The sequence below is a fragment of the Molossus molossus genome, unplaced genomic scaffold (assembly GCF_014108415.1).
Source record: "Molossus molossus isolate mMolMol1 unplaced genomic scaffold, mMolMol1.p scaffold_m16_p_12, whole genome shotgun sequence".
Lineage (NCBI taxonomy): Eukaryota > Metazoa > Chordata > Mammalia > Chiroptera > Molossidae > Molossus > Molossus molossus.
This window is the reverse complement of record NW_023425347.1, coordinates 93,584,408-93,597,454: the sequence shown is the minus strand read 5'-3', so window position 1 is coordinate 93,597,454 and position 13,047 is coordinate 93,584,408. Positions and strand designations below refer to the sequence as shown.

Sequence of the window (13,047 nt, the reverse complement as noted above, 5' to 3'; positions counted from 1 at the left end):
GCTACTTCAGAGGGGCCCCGGCTCTGCCCCTGCCAAGCCGTCAGCCCTCAGACAAGGCTCTGAGACTTCCTGGGCCTCAGTCAGCTCATCTGTAAAATGGGATGATAGTGTCGAATTGCCTGATGGAGAGATTGAGAATGTTTATGTAAAAGGACTGTCACATAGTGCCTGACAAAGTGGGTGTTTGCCTGACTTACATCCTCATTGCTGTATCATGGGGTTTATTTGGGAAATCAAGCTGCTTCCTTGGGGTCCGTGTTGCATCTGCCGCCCCCTCCCTTCACCGGCAGGAACGCCTCCTCCTGCCGACAGCTGTCCTGGGAGCAGGAGACAGGTGGACAGGAGGAAGCACAGGAGCCTGGGCCGGGCCCGCCCACCTCTCATCCGATTCTGCCTCTCACCAGCCACGGTGCTGTCCTGCGCGGTCCCGCATCTCAGCTCTGGCCCTGCCGTCCCTGGGGCAGAGTGGCCACCGGGCTCCAGCTCGAGGCTTCGATGATTTAAGACTCGTCTGGACTGGCTGCCCTTACGAAGGGGACCAGTGTGGCCTCGCACCTGCTTTGCACACCACAGGGGGTGTGGGGAGTGCAGGGGAGGGAGGCAGACGAGGACAGTGGTGAGGGTGCAGTGGGGCCCAGGGAGTCTGCTCCTGGTCTGAAGGCAGGGAAATGGAAAAGTTTGTGTGGGCAGCTCGCCTTCAGTACCCGCGATCCTTGGGCACAGTAAGGAGGTGACTGCCATGCATACTTAATGAGCCCGGCTCCGCCTCCCGCCCAGGGCCTGGGCTCTGGAAACAGCTTGGCCTGGCTGCAGATAATGACCCGATCTGCACGGCCGTCCCGCGTTGGTCTCCTCATGGGTCCTGTGCTTCGAGGAGGGGCTGGAGACGGGGCTCTGGGGGCTGCTGTGGCCTCCCCCGCGGGCCTCGGGCTGAGCACCTGCAGGAAAGGGCCGGTGTGTGGTCTGGGCAGCGGAGCGCCCCGTTTCAGAGGAGGGCATCGCCTGCTAGCCGGTCCTCCCCCAGGCTCCAGAAACCCCTCTGGGGATTCGAGATCCTCCGTGCTGCTCAGGGCCCCCAGCCTGGAGGAGGTTGTGGTTGATGACCGGGGTGGCTGGTGTGGCTCTGGCCCAGATTTGAAGGCACACCAGGTTCATCGAGGGAGCGTGTTAACTCTGAGGACCTCTGCTTGGTTTCTCTCACCCCCAGGAAGTAATAATAACCAACACGTATTGAGTACTTCATGTGGACCAGATATGCGTTTCAGTACTTTGCATGAAATAACTCATTTAATTCTCAAACCACTCTCCGAGATGAATACTCTTATTAGTCTCACTTTACAGATGAGGACACAGAGGCACAGAGAGGTTAAGTGACTTGCCCAAGGCCACACAGCTAGTGGGAGGCTGAGCTGGGATCTGAGCACAGGCACCTCGCACCGGAGTCTGTGCTTAACCTTTGTGCTGGTGGCCCTGGTCGGCCCGGGGGGTCCGTCTCCTGTGGGCTGCATCGTCCCCTGGAGTTCTGTCCCCTCATAGGTGACCTCGGGAACTCTCACTTGTTCACGCACCTGCTTTTTCTTGTTCATCCTCACCCGAGGACTTTTTTTTTTGCATTCATCTTCAGACAGAGCAGGAGGGAGAGAGGGAGGGAGAGAGAGAGAGAAACATCAATGTGAGAGAGACACATTGACTGGCTGCCACCCACACAGCCCTAACGGGCTGGGGACAAACCGCAACCGAGGTACGTGCCCTGAGCAGGAACCATCCCGGGTCTCTCTGGTCCGCGGGCCGACGCTCTAACCGCTGAGCCAAACGGCCGGGGCCCCACCTGCTTCTCCTCCCAGCGCGGCTTCCGGGCCTAGGACTGCACCCTGCTGACAGCTTTCCCCAGTGTCCGTCTGCTCACACGGCAGGGGCACTGGCAAAGGGTCCTGGAGGGCAGACGGAGGTGGGCTGCTTCCCAGGCCCTCCGTGGGGCGCTGCAGGGAGGCCTGGGTGGGCCTGCAGCATCGTCGTCGACATCTCAGCGGCTCAGGAGCGCAGAGTCTGGTGTGGGGTGGTCAGTGTCAGCCCGTGTGAGGAGGCCCGCTGGGAGCCTGGCAGGTGCAAGGGGTGCCAGACCCAGCGGAGGAGGGGTGGGCGCAGGGGAGGCTCTTGGAAGGTGGGATCCCTGAGGGGGCAGGGAGGGTGCTCTGGGCAGAGACAGCCCGGTGAGCCAAGCCCAAGCCAGAGACAACCCGCTGCATGTGGGACTCCAGGTGGTGTGGAATGCTCCCCCGGGGAGAGCCTCCAAAACACACCTGCCCGCGCCGGCTCCATTAGGCCCCCTCGGCCCCCGCTGGCTGCCCTGCCCTTGCGGAGCCCGTGTCCGTGGAGCAGCGCCTGCAGTCTGTCTGTCTCGGGTCTGACGCTTGCCCACCGACCGCTGTTCGGCTCCTTGATCCCAGAGGAGGCCGTGGCGCGGCTGTTAAATAGTAATGTCGCTTGCCGGGGCCTGTGTCAACACCGCATCCTCTGTGTTCATTATCTCCATCGGCGGCCACCTTCAAAGTCTAATCCAGTCGTCTGGAGTTCATTGTCACCGGCTGCTGCAGGGAGAGCCGGCTGTGGGATGATTGTTGCATCTTAATTTAAAAATAACTTATTGGGGACAGGCCGAGAGTGGGCCTGTGGCCTGTGGGGTGCGTCCTCCTAGCGGGGGCCGCCTGGGCGCTGGGCAGGGCGTGGGCTGGGGTCTCTGTCACCCCTCCTCACAGGAGGATGGCGGTAGCGACAGGGGTGGGGGGCAGGGCTGGGCTGTGAGTGGGCTTTCGGTGACCGGGCCTCGCGTCCCTGCAGAGGTCAGCTGGGCCCATTTGTAGGTGGAGAAGTAGACCAGAAGGCAGGCCTTCCGACGTGTGGCCGGTGGCCTCTGCCCCCAGCCTGCTGACGCCTCCTCTGTGGATCTCTGGACACGTCAAGCTCCTCCCTGCCTCCAGGCTTTGCCTCTGTGCCCCCCGGCCTGGGACACCTTTCCCACAACTTCCCTCACGCAGCCCCCACGCAGGCCCGCACGCAGGCCCTCACGCAGGCCCCCACGCAGGCCCGCACGCAGCCCCTCACGCAGGCCCCCACGCAGCCCCTCACGCAGGCCCCCACGCAGGCTCTCACGCAGCCCCTCACGCAGGCCCCCACGCAGGCCCCCACGCAGGCCCTCACGCAGGCCCTCACGCAGGCCCCCACGCAGGCCCTCACGCAGGCCCCCACGCAGCCCCCACGCAGCCCCCACGCAGGCCCTCACGCAGCCCCCACGCAGGCCCTCACGCAGGCCCCCACGCAGGCCCCCACGCAGGCCCTCACGCAGCCCCCACGCAGGCCCTCACGCAGCCCCCCACGCAGGCCCGCACGCAGCCCCTCACGCAGGCCCCACGCAGGCCCTCACGCAGGCCCTCACGCAGGCCCCCACGCAGGCCCCCACGCAGCCCCCACGCAGGCCCTCACGCAGGCCCCCACGCAGGCCCTCACGCAGCCCCCACGCAGGCTCTCACGCAGGCCCTCACGCAGGCCCCCACGCAGGCCCTCACGCAGCCCCCACGCAGGCCCTCACGCAGGCCCTCACGCAGGCTCTCACGCAGACCCTCACGCAGACCCTCACGCAGGCTCTCACGCAGCCCCTCACGCAGGCCCTCACGCAGGCCCTCACGCAGGCCCCCACGCAGGCCTCCACGCAGCCCCCACGCAGCCCCCCACGCAGGCCCCCACGCAGGCCCGCACGCAGCCCCCCACGCAGGCCCCCACGCAGGCCCCCACGCAGGCCCTCACACAGCCCCTCACGCAGGCCCCCACGCAGGCCCGCACACAGCCCCTCACGCAGGCCCAGCGCGTCTCAGCTGCCGCCTGCTCAGTGGGACCTGCCTCGGCGGCTCCGTGAGTCTCCTCTGCCCCGTCTCCATCATGACACATTTCCTGCCTTTATTATCATCGGAGCATCGACCGTGGTCTGAAATCACCCTGGACCGTGACCGTGGTCCGTCGGCACCCGCCGGGCTGTGTGCAGAAGAGAACAGGGCCTGGTGTGTCCCAGGGCCGGGCCAGCACTGCTCTCGGCCCGTGTTGGCGGGAGCCCGGGGACGCAGGGCTTGGAGGGCCGGCCCCAGGTGGGGCTGGGGGAGTGTGCGCTGACCCCGCACCTGTTCTTCCCGCGTGGAGGGCGGAACCTCTGGGTGGAAGGGGGCTCAGGCACCGAGGTCATTTGGAGAAGTGTCCTGGGAGCAGGCCGGGCAGACAGGTCACACTGGAGAAGGTGGAAGGAACTTGGTGAAGGGCTGGTCTCCAGAGGGCCGTGTGCCCAGGAGGGGCAGCCACTCCCACAGGGCAGAGTGGTCGGACAGCCGGGTCACTCAGAGGTCCCTCCTCTGACCTCCAGCCTTGAGCTGTTTCCACGGCAGCCCCTTCCCCAGGGCCTCCTCGAGCCCCTGGCCCTGCCTGGAAAATGCCAGGGCACAGGCGAGTTGTGCCCGTGTTTGTACCAGGCCTGGCTCCCCCACCCCGGCAGGGCTGGTGTGAGGGTCAGCTGGGGCAACCCTCTCCCTCAAGACCTTGGCTCCCGCACCCTCGGAGAAGCCTGTCGGGACCACCCCCTCCGCCCGGTGCCCTGGGTCACAGGCACCTTGCATGACTCACGGGCTGGCTGTGAAGCACGGAGCACTCGCACCTCAGGGAGACGGGCTCTGTGTGTGGCGGGTCCCCTGAGAGAGGGGCTTGATTTTAACCCGTTTTCCCGTCGCGCCTCCGCAGTGCTGGTCTCTGATGCCAGCGCCGACTCCTGTTGTCACTGAGCACGTCAGATACGCAACTTCTCTGGATCCCTGGACACCCAGGGCCAGACTTCCCCCTGCCCCCCCGCCTAACGCCGTCCCCACCCCTAATTTTCACGTTTAGTGCCCAAACTTAGTTTGCAAGTATTAGCTGTTGTAAATCTATCATAACAGTGAGATGCGGCATGAATAATGCATCTCTGGGCTGTATTAGTTTTCTGTCTCCTATCTTATTTATGACACCAAACGGGTGGGAATTTGCAAAAGCGAAATCCAGGCGCAGGGCTTCTTGGGTAATGTATGCAAATTGACGCGAGGGCGGGGAGCTCCAAGTCCTAGCGGTGCCTTCTGCTGCCCGAGCCTGCAGTCCGGCACGCCACTCCACGGAGTCACCCAGTTCAGCCTTACAGTCTGTGTGTGTGCTGTGTATCTCATTGTTATTGCTGTCATCCTGTTCATTTTTTCTTCTTTCAAATTACAAGTTGGCAGGTGAAACTTGAGAAATCGATTTTTCCAAAGGTTGCGGAGACTTCCCTGGAGGCTCTGACTGTAACAAGTTCCAAGAGGATGAACGTTTCTAGCAGCATGAGGAGTTGAGGTTAGATGTTCAGAAGAACTTCCTCCCCAGACGCGTGTGAAGGACAGGGTGTGGGGGAGCGTCGGGGGCTCAGGACGGTGGTTCCGCTCTGCTCCGCAGTCTGGGTTGTGAGGGGGTGTCTGTCCCAGGGCACGTCCTGTGGGGCCATGTCCTGTGGGGCCGGGGATGGTACACACAGGGTACGTCCTGTGGGGCCGGGGATGGTCTCCAGGCCCCTTCTCTCCTACTCTGCACCAGCTCAGATCTTTCTTGCACCCAACATTAGATCCCCCCACTCCCCACGCCCAGAAGATTTACCTTGATGAAAAGATTTCGTAGCTGGAAAAAAGTGTGTGTGGGGCTGTTGGAGCTGTTGGCTCAGGAACATGTTCTCGGAAGCCGTGGAGGAGGAAAGGGAGACGCAGGGGGAAGGCAGATGGGAGGGGACACGAGAGAAAGGACAGGGGCTGGAGTGAGTGGGGGGCAGGTGATGGCAGCAGGCGGGAGTCCTCCTTCTGGCCCCCCCCAGCGTCTCTGGCTATCAGGGTCTGTCTGCCCTTCCTTCCACGTAGCTCCTCCACGTCCCCCCACCCCTCCCTGATCACTATCCCTCTGAGTGCTGCTGTAGGGATCCAAGAGGACAGACATCAAAGGAGCAGCTGCCCCTGGAGCTTGGCAGGGACACACAGGGCCACGGACAGACCACTGGATGCCAGGCCCTGGGCTGGGCCTTGATACAGTGGAGGCCGAGACTGCGCAGCCGGCCTGAGGGTGTGGTCGTGGGTTGAATGAGGCCACACAGGCGGAGGTGTAGGCCCATCTGGTGCTCCGTGCTCACGCTAGCCCTTAGGTGCTGTCATCTGAAGCCTCCAGCTGGGCTGGGGGCGGGTGTGCCTGGTGGGGACCCCCTGGAGAGGCACTCCCGGCTTCCCCTGCTGCTTGCTGAGCTGGCTTGGATGGTGGTCACTGTGGGCTCGGGAGCTGCGCTGGCTAGCGTTAGCCCCTGGCCCCAGTGATTGCCTCAGTTTCCCCACCTGTAAAACGAGATCGTTACGGAACCCACCCCAGGACTAAGCTCCGTGTGCGTAGAGCAGAGTGAGTGTCAGCCGCCGTTTCGTGGCGATTCCAGGACTTGGTGAAGGTCACAGGGAACACCCAGCAGGTGGTGGAGCCAGGATCTCAGGGTGTGTCTGACTCCTGCTGGCCGAGGCCTGCCGTCCACTGTCTGGTAGACGTGTGTGCACCTGCGTCGTCCCACGGGCCTGCAGGTCGTCTGTGAGAGGGACAGCGTCTCGTTCCCCCGTGTCTTCCTGTGGCGCCCCTGCCTCTGCTGAGCTCATTTCTCTTTGGCTTCCCTTCTCTTTCGTGGCCCCTGTACCAGCTCTTCCCTTCTGCCTGAGCTCTGAGCCACCCAGGGCTCCTGGCCACCCCGGGCCCCTCACCCCTTGGCCTTCGCACAGCCACTGTGCTCTGATGACCAGAGGCGAAGGGCCCAGGCTGGCTCTGCAGGTGCACCTGGGTCAACAGAATGCAGAACAGCCACAGGTGTACATCCAGCATCTGTTCTGAGGCCTGGCTGCTAGGCTCTGGGAGCCGCAAAGCTCCCATCACACCTGACCCTGCTTCAGAACTGTCCAGGCTGCCTCTCCCCCAGTGCCCCCGGCTCCCCCCGCTCCCCCTGCTCCCCCAGCTCCCCCAGTGCCCCTGGCTCCCCCGGCTCCCCCGGATCCCCCTGCTCCCCCCGCTCCCCCGGCTCCCCCGGCTCCCCCCGCTCCCCCGGCTCCCCCGGCTCCCCGGCCCAGGGGTGGGCCGTGAGCAGCACTCTGGTCCCCGTCCTCATGGGCCTGCCCTCTGGGGTGGGTGTGGTGGCGGGGGGTCATGGGGTTGGCAGAGGCCACCCCCAGCCCCAGTGAGTGAACCCTTACTGAAACTCACTTGTCTGCGAGGCTGCTCCAAGCTCTTGGTGAGTAGCAACTCGTGTAACCTTTACAACAGCCCTCTGCGGTAGGTGTGCTATTACCTACAGTTATATAGTTCATTGATTTTTAGAGAGCGAGGAAGGGAGAGGGAGAGGGAGAGAGAAACACTGATGTGAGAGTGAAACATTGACTGGCTGCCTCCTGCACACCCCCTACCAGGCAGGGATCGGGCCCACAAATGGGGCATGTGTCCTGGCCGGGAATCGAACCAGCAAACTTCTGGTGCAAGGGAGGACACCCAACCAACTGAGCCACCCTGGCCAGGGCTTATCACCTCCACTATTTTTATTTTATTGATTTTTAGAGAGAGAGGAAGGGCGAGGGAGAGAGAGAAACATCGATGAGAGAGAACATCGGTTGGCCGCCTCCTGCACTCCCCCCACTGGGGATCGGGCCCACAACCTGGGCCTGGGCCCTGACCGGGAATCGAACCGGCGACCTCCTGGTGCAGGGCCGACGCTCCGCCACTGAGCCACACTGGCCGGGCTGTTACCGCCACTCTAAAATTGAGGAAACTGAGGCGGCAAGTAGTGGAGCTGGGACTTGCACACCGACGGGCTGGCTCTGAGCCGATGGCCCACTGCCTCTCCAAACAGGAAGCACATGACGGGATGGTCTCGGCCGCAGTGCGTGTCATGCAGAAGGTGAGCCAGGACACTGAGCTCGGACTCTGTCCAGAACAGGTCACTCGGCTCCGTCTCCCTTCCTTGCCTATCTGAGGCTCAGGGGTCCCACCTCCTCGTGGGGTTGCTGGACCCCCGGAGGTGAGCTGAGCTGCATGACTGCGACCCGGGCATGCACAGCTGCCGGAGATGCATGTCCCTGTCTCTGCTGCCCGGCCTTCATGGGGTCCCCACGGTGGTGGGCCAGGGGCGGGCACCAGGCAGACCCTCGGCTCAGCCCAGGCACCTGCTTGCCCAGGGCCAGGCTGGAGCGACTGCCAGGGGAGGATCATGCCAAGGTGCTTGGTGGCCCTGGGGGCTGCCAGCCGACCTCCCTCCTCGGGTGCCCACAGAGAGGGACCACGACGCTGGCTTGCGTAATTGAAGAAAACAAGAGATTACATAGGACTGATGAGGAGACTCAACAGTTCAGGTCCTGCGGTGCTTTCGTTTTCTGCTTCCTCCAGAACAGCCAGACGCACCGGAGGATTTCAGTTTGTTGTGTCTTTAAAGGCAGCGTGTTGTGGCCGCAGCGGGACAGCCTCCCTGCTGGGGTGCTTCCTGCGCCGTGGCCTGGGCTGTGGCTGGGGTGGCAGGGTCACCCCCAACCTCTGCGCCCACCTTCTTGTGCGCTTTGTGACCAGTAGGCCTTAGCGCGGGAAAATTTAACTTGTGGGTGCCGTTGGCCATCTTTCCAGAAAAATGCATCAGAGACACCAAACTTTGCACAATCAGTTCTCAAATGAGTTGTTAAAAGCTTGAGACTGACTCTCTGTCTTGAAGCTGATGGGGATGTCTGTCCCTTTGTCCCTTCTAGGTTTCCATGGTGGCCCTGAGCTCAGAGAGCCCAGTGTCCCATCACGTCCCTTGTCGGTCAGGAATGACCTCACCCCCCTGTACAGTGGGGCCCACACGAAGGTGTTTGTGCATGGCTTGCAGATGGGTGTGGGCTTTGCAGTCCCAGTAGGGTGACCAGCGTCCCGGTTTGCCCAGGATGAGGAGCTGGACATCCAGTGCAAGACCTGGGCACCCCCTGGGCCAACGGGGATGAGTCAGTCACCCGAAGTCGGAATCCTGGCTGTCCCTCGTTTCCTAGGCACTGTGACTTTGTGAACGTCATTTTAGCCTCTCAGTTTTCCCTCAGCTGTGAGATGTTGATAAGAAGACAGATAGAGAAAGGGAAGGTTGTGCTAATTGCCTTTAAAAGACGGACTGTGCCTGCCCCGTGCAGCAGCTGGAGCGTGACCTCTGGCTCTCAGTCCCCCGCCGGTCCTCGGGCTGCCTCAGTGACTGCGCACCGCTGATCTCTGGACGCTCCGATGTCCTGCCCGTTAGGTGCAGACAGAATGGCGGTGCTGGGCGTTAGGTGCAGGCAGGGTTGTTGGAGTGCTGGCACGTGCTCCGTGGCTGATTCTGGGCCCATGTCGGTGGTCCCAGGCCAGCTGGTCGTGGTGCCAGCAGGTAGGGGTGGCAAAGCCCCTTCACACCACACGCCCGCCGGGGCTCCCAGCCTGAGGGTGCTGGGGGGGAGCCTGAGCTTGGGGTCGCAGAGGAGGACCACGCCGGGCTCCGGCCCTGCCCAGCTCGTCCTGTCCCGTTTCTGGGCGCGTCCCTCTCCTTCCGTCGGGTCTCAGGACGGAGCACTGTGGGAGCGGCTGGCGCACAGTAGGTGCCCAGCAAGCAGGAGCTGCCACCCTCCGCCTCGGCAGCCCCGCCCCCCCGGCCCCGCAAGCCCCCGCGTCCTTTCCCGGCTCCTCGGTGTCACCTCAGCTCTAATGACTTTGAATTCTGAGCTGCTCACCTGGGGATTTATAGAAAGCAAGCACAGTGGTGTCCCCGGGAGGCACATAAATATCGTGCGACTGGAGGATGGGCTGTCCGCACTGTTCGGGCCCTGGCGCTTACTCCGGGTCCTCCGTGCAGACGTCTGCGGAGCGGCTGGTGTGAGGCTGCGGGGACAGGGCGACGGGACGGCGCCGCAAGCGGGTGCAGGACACCTGGCTTCTTCCCACCTGCCCGACCGCGTGCATGGAGCGCCCCCGGGTGCCGCCCTGTTTCCGAGCCTCCCAGCACCGTGGACAGATGAGAGGAGACCCAGCTACCTGGCCAGAGAGGAGCCCCTCCGGCGGCCAGCTTTCTCGTTTTAAAATATCACTTTGTCCCCCCCACCAGACTTTTTATTTTAAGAAAAGGTAAACCTATGGGAAAGTGGAAAGAATAATACAATGAACACATATTCTTCACACAGTAAACTAACTGATAACATTGTGCTGTAATTCCTGGCCCCCCACGTTGCATACACTCACACCCTTTTTTGGGGTAAACCATTTAAAAGCCTCTCGTCAACGTCAGCCTTCACATCCGAGTACTTCACGTGGCTGTCCTGCATCGCTCCCGGAGCATCTGTCGCACCCCCAGATTCCACATCAGTGTACTGGCCGTAGGAACGTTTCCCAGCTGCCCCAAAGTACCCTTCACAGCTTCTCCCCCAGCCCCATCCAGGATCCAGCAGGACCGCGTGTTTGCGTTTGGTTGTCATGTCCCTCTGATCGAGAATGATCCCTGTGCTCACGAGTGCATGCGTGTGCGTGTGCGTGTCCACGATATGGGCTTTTTGGAGACGTCCAGCCCAGTGTCTTCTAAAAAGTCCCACAGCCTGGGACTGCCGGTTTCCCCCTGATGAGGGTGGAGCATTTGGCCAGACGTGACTTCCTGTTGCATCGCCCGAGGAGGCAGGACCTGTAGGCTGGCCCCATGCTCCATCACGGGGTGAAGGCAGGTCGTAAAGGTACCAGGTTTCCTTCGTAATTACTAGGTCACCTGCAGGTGATTCTTGGAGAATTCGTGAATATCCTGTTCCTCAGCAAACTTACCCCCCTTACCCTTAACTATCACCACAAATTCATAGGGCTTTTAAAAGTCCAGTGTGCTGTAGTCTGAGACGCTCACTGTTATTTTTTGATGCTCAGATTGTCTCAGATTTGGCCAATAGGAACCCCTTGGTGAGGTTCCTGGTCCTTTGGATGCTCCCTGTCATTCTCTGGGCACTGCCTTGCGTTTCTGCATCCGGAGGGGTTCCGGGCTCAGTGCGTACCCGCCCCCGCCCCCATCAGCCATCTCTCGGGAGTGCCCTGGCTGGTTCCCTTCTGCGGGGATGGTATGCACACAGCAAGAGCTGGGGCGCTCACTGCTGCTGGGGTGCTCACTGCTTCCGGACGCTTTCAGCGGACAGAGCGGGAAGGCTCTGCAGTCGATACTGCGATCGCAGACCTGCACCTGACCTCCGTCACTCCACGTGACGCCGTCCTCGCTGTGCAGACCCAGGTGCCCAGTACTCACACCAGGCACTCCAGTCGTCCCACGGTGTTTACGATGCTGTGCCTGTCCCCCGCTTCCCAGGCCGACTGAGCGAGTTCAGGACTTCTTTGCAGACCCTGGGCGCAGGTCAGAGGGGCGCTGAGTCAGGCCTCCTGACGGAACTCTTGTCCATGTGGGTGTGACCATGTTCCAGTGAAGCAGGCAGGCGGGTGTTGCCGAGGGCATTGTCTGCAGCCCTCTGGTCCGGAACCCCAGCAGTTCCCAGGGTGAGCAGCCGGTAAATAGCCGTGACCAAAGGGGCCGAATGGGCAGGACGCGCCGGCCCTCGGGAGCCCAGGGGAGGGCATGCTTGGGCTGGTACCCTGCTTCTCAGGGACAAGTGAGGTAGAGGCCTTAGAGGGTGAGGTGGCCCCCCACTCCTGGGCCCCCAAGACGGGCCAGGGATTAGAGGGGGCATCTGGAGGTGAAAAATGGGTTGGGGGCCAGGTGGGCAGCATTCACCTGGTCCTGTTGGGAGGAAAGGAGAGCTAGTTGAGGTGACAGCCCCCCTGGTGATTTCTGAGCTCCTTTCTGGGCAAGGGATACCCCGTCTGGAAAACAAGAAGCTGCATGGCTCGTCAGCGCGGAGCCCAGTGGGCAGCGAGGGCCGGGCCTCACTGCCGCCTGCCCCCCTGGGCTGTGTCAGCTTCCTCGGTCCCCGTCAGGCACCCACGATGCCAGCTCCTGCTCCGTGTGCCCGGGAGGCCCAGCCAGGACTCCCAGACCCAGTTCCTGTGAGCAGGCTCCGGCGTGGAGAGAGGTCCTGGGAGCCCAGAGAGAACAGAGGAATGGGGGCTGGGCTGCTACTCAGATGTACCTTTGCCCTCCCCCACCTGCCTTGCCACTGGGCTTGGTGGGCTCGCGTGGGCCTCGTGCAACGCCCTTTGGGCCTGGAGACAGACTTGTTTTGCCCCGGGAGAAATGAGCCTGGATTTCCACTGCTGAGTTCTCTTTTAATTAGATCCTGACAGCAGCACGCAGGCTGGCCGGCTGTAAATTCAGGTGCGGCTTCTGCGGTCCCAGGCCTCTGTCTCCGTGCGCTCTGGCTGTCAGAGGCAGGAAGGCTCCGTTCCTGCAGGGCCAGCCAGGAGCTCCGCTGCACACGTGTGAGCACACATCCACCTTCCCGAGGGCGCGTGTGCACATTCGTGTGCAAGTGTGCGCGAGCCGGGACGGTCTGGGCGGAGCGTGTTGGGCTCCCCCTTCCATCCCGCTCTGCGTCTGCTCATCCGTCCGTCCGCTCATCCGTCCATCCGCTGAGTGCGGGCGCTATGCGAAGTCAGGTTGGAACTCGGTGTGTCCTCTGCAGTTGGGGTTCGTGGATCCTCACTGGGCCTTTCCCTCGGCGGGTGTCCTGTCGGAAGCAGGTGTTCTGCGTGTGTGTGGGCCTTCAGGGAGGTGGTCTCCGGTGCAGGCCGGTTCAGGAAGATAACATCCCCCACCCCTTCCAGGGTTTCCCCGAAGGACGAGCCTCTCAAGAAAAGTAAACTATGTGGAACTGCGTGAAAAAGGTGGGGGATTAAGCAAAAACCTAGACACAGACAACGGTGTGGTGATTACCAAAGTGGAAGGGGTGGGAGGAGGTAAGAGAGGGTAAAGGGGGGAGAAACGGTGATGGAAGGGACTTGACCTGGGGTGTGAACACACAGTACAATATGCAGAGGAGGCATGATGGA

At 62.2% G+C, this 13,047-nt stretch overlaps 1 protein-coding gene across 3 annotated transcripts in view; it reads left to right on the top strand.

The window, feature by feature from the left end:
- ARHGEF10L (Rho guanine nucleotide exchange factor 10 like) overlaps positions 1 to 13,047 on the top strand; it is a 115,779-nt gene that overhangs the window by 90,283 nt on the left and 12,449 nt on the right. The window lies entirely within an intron of this gene.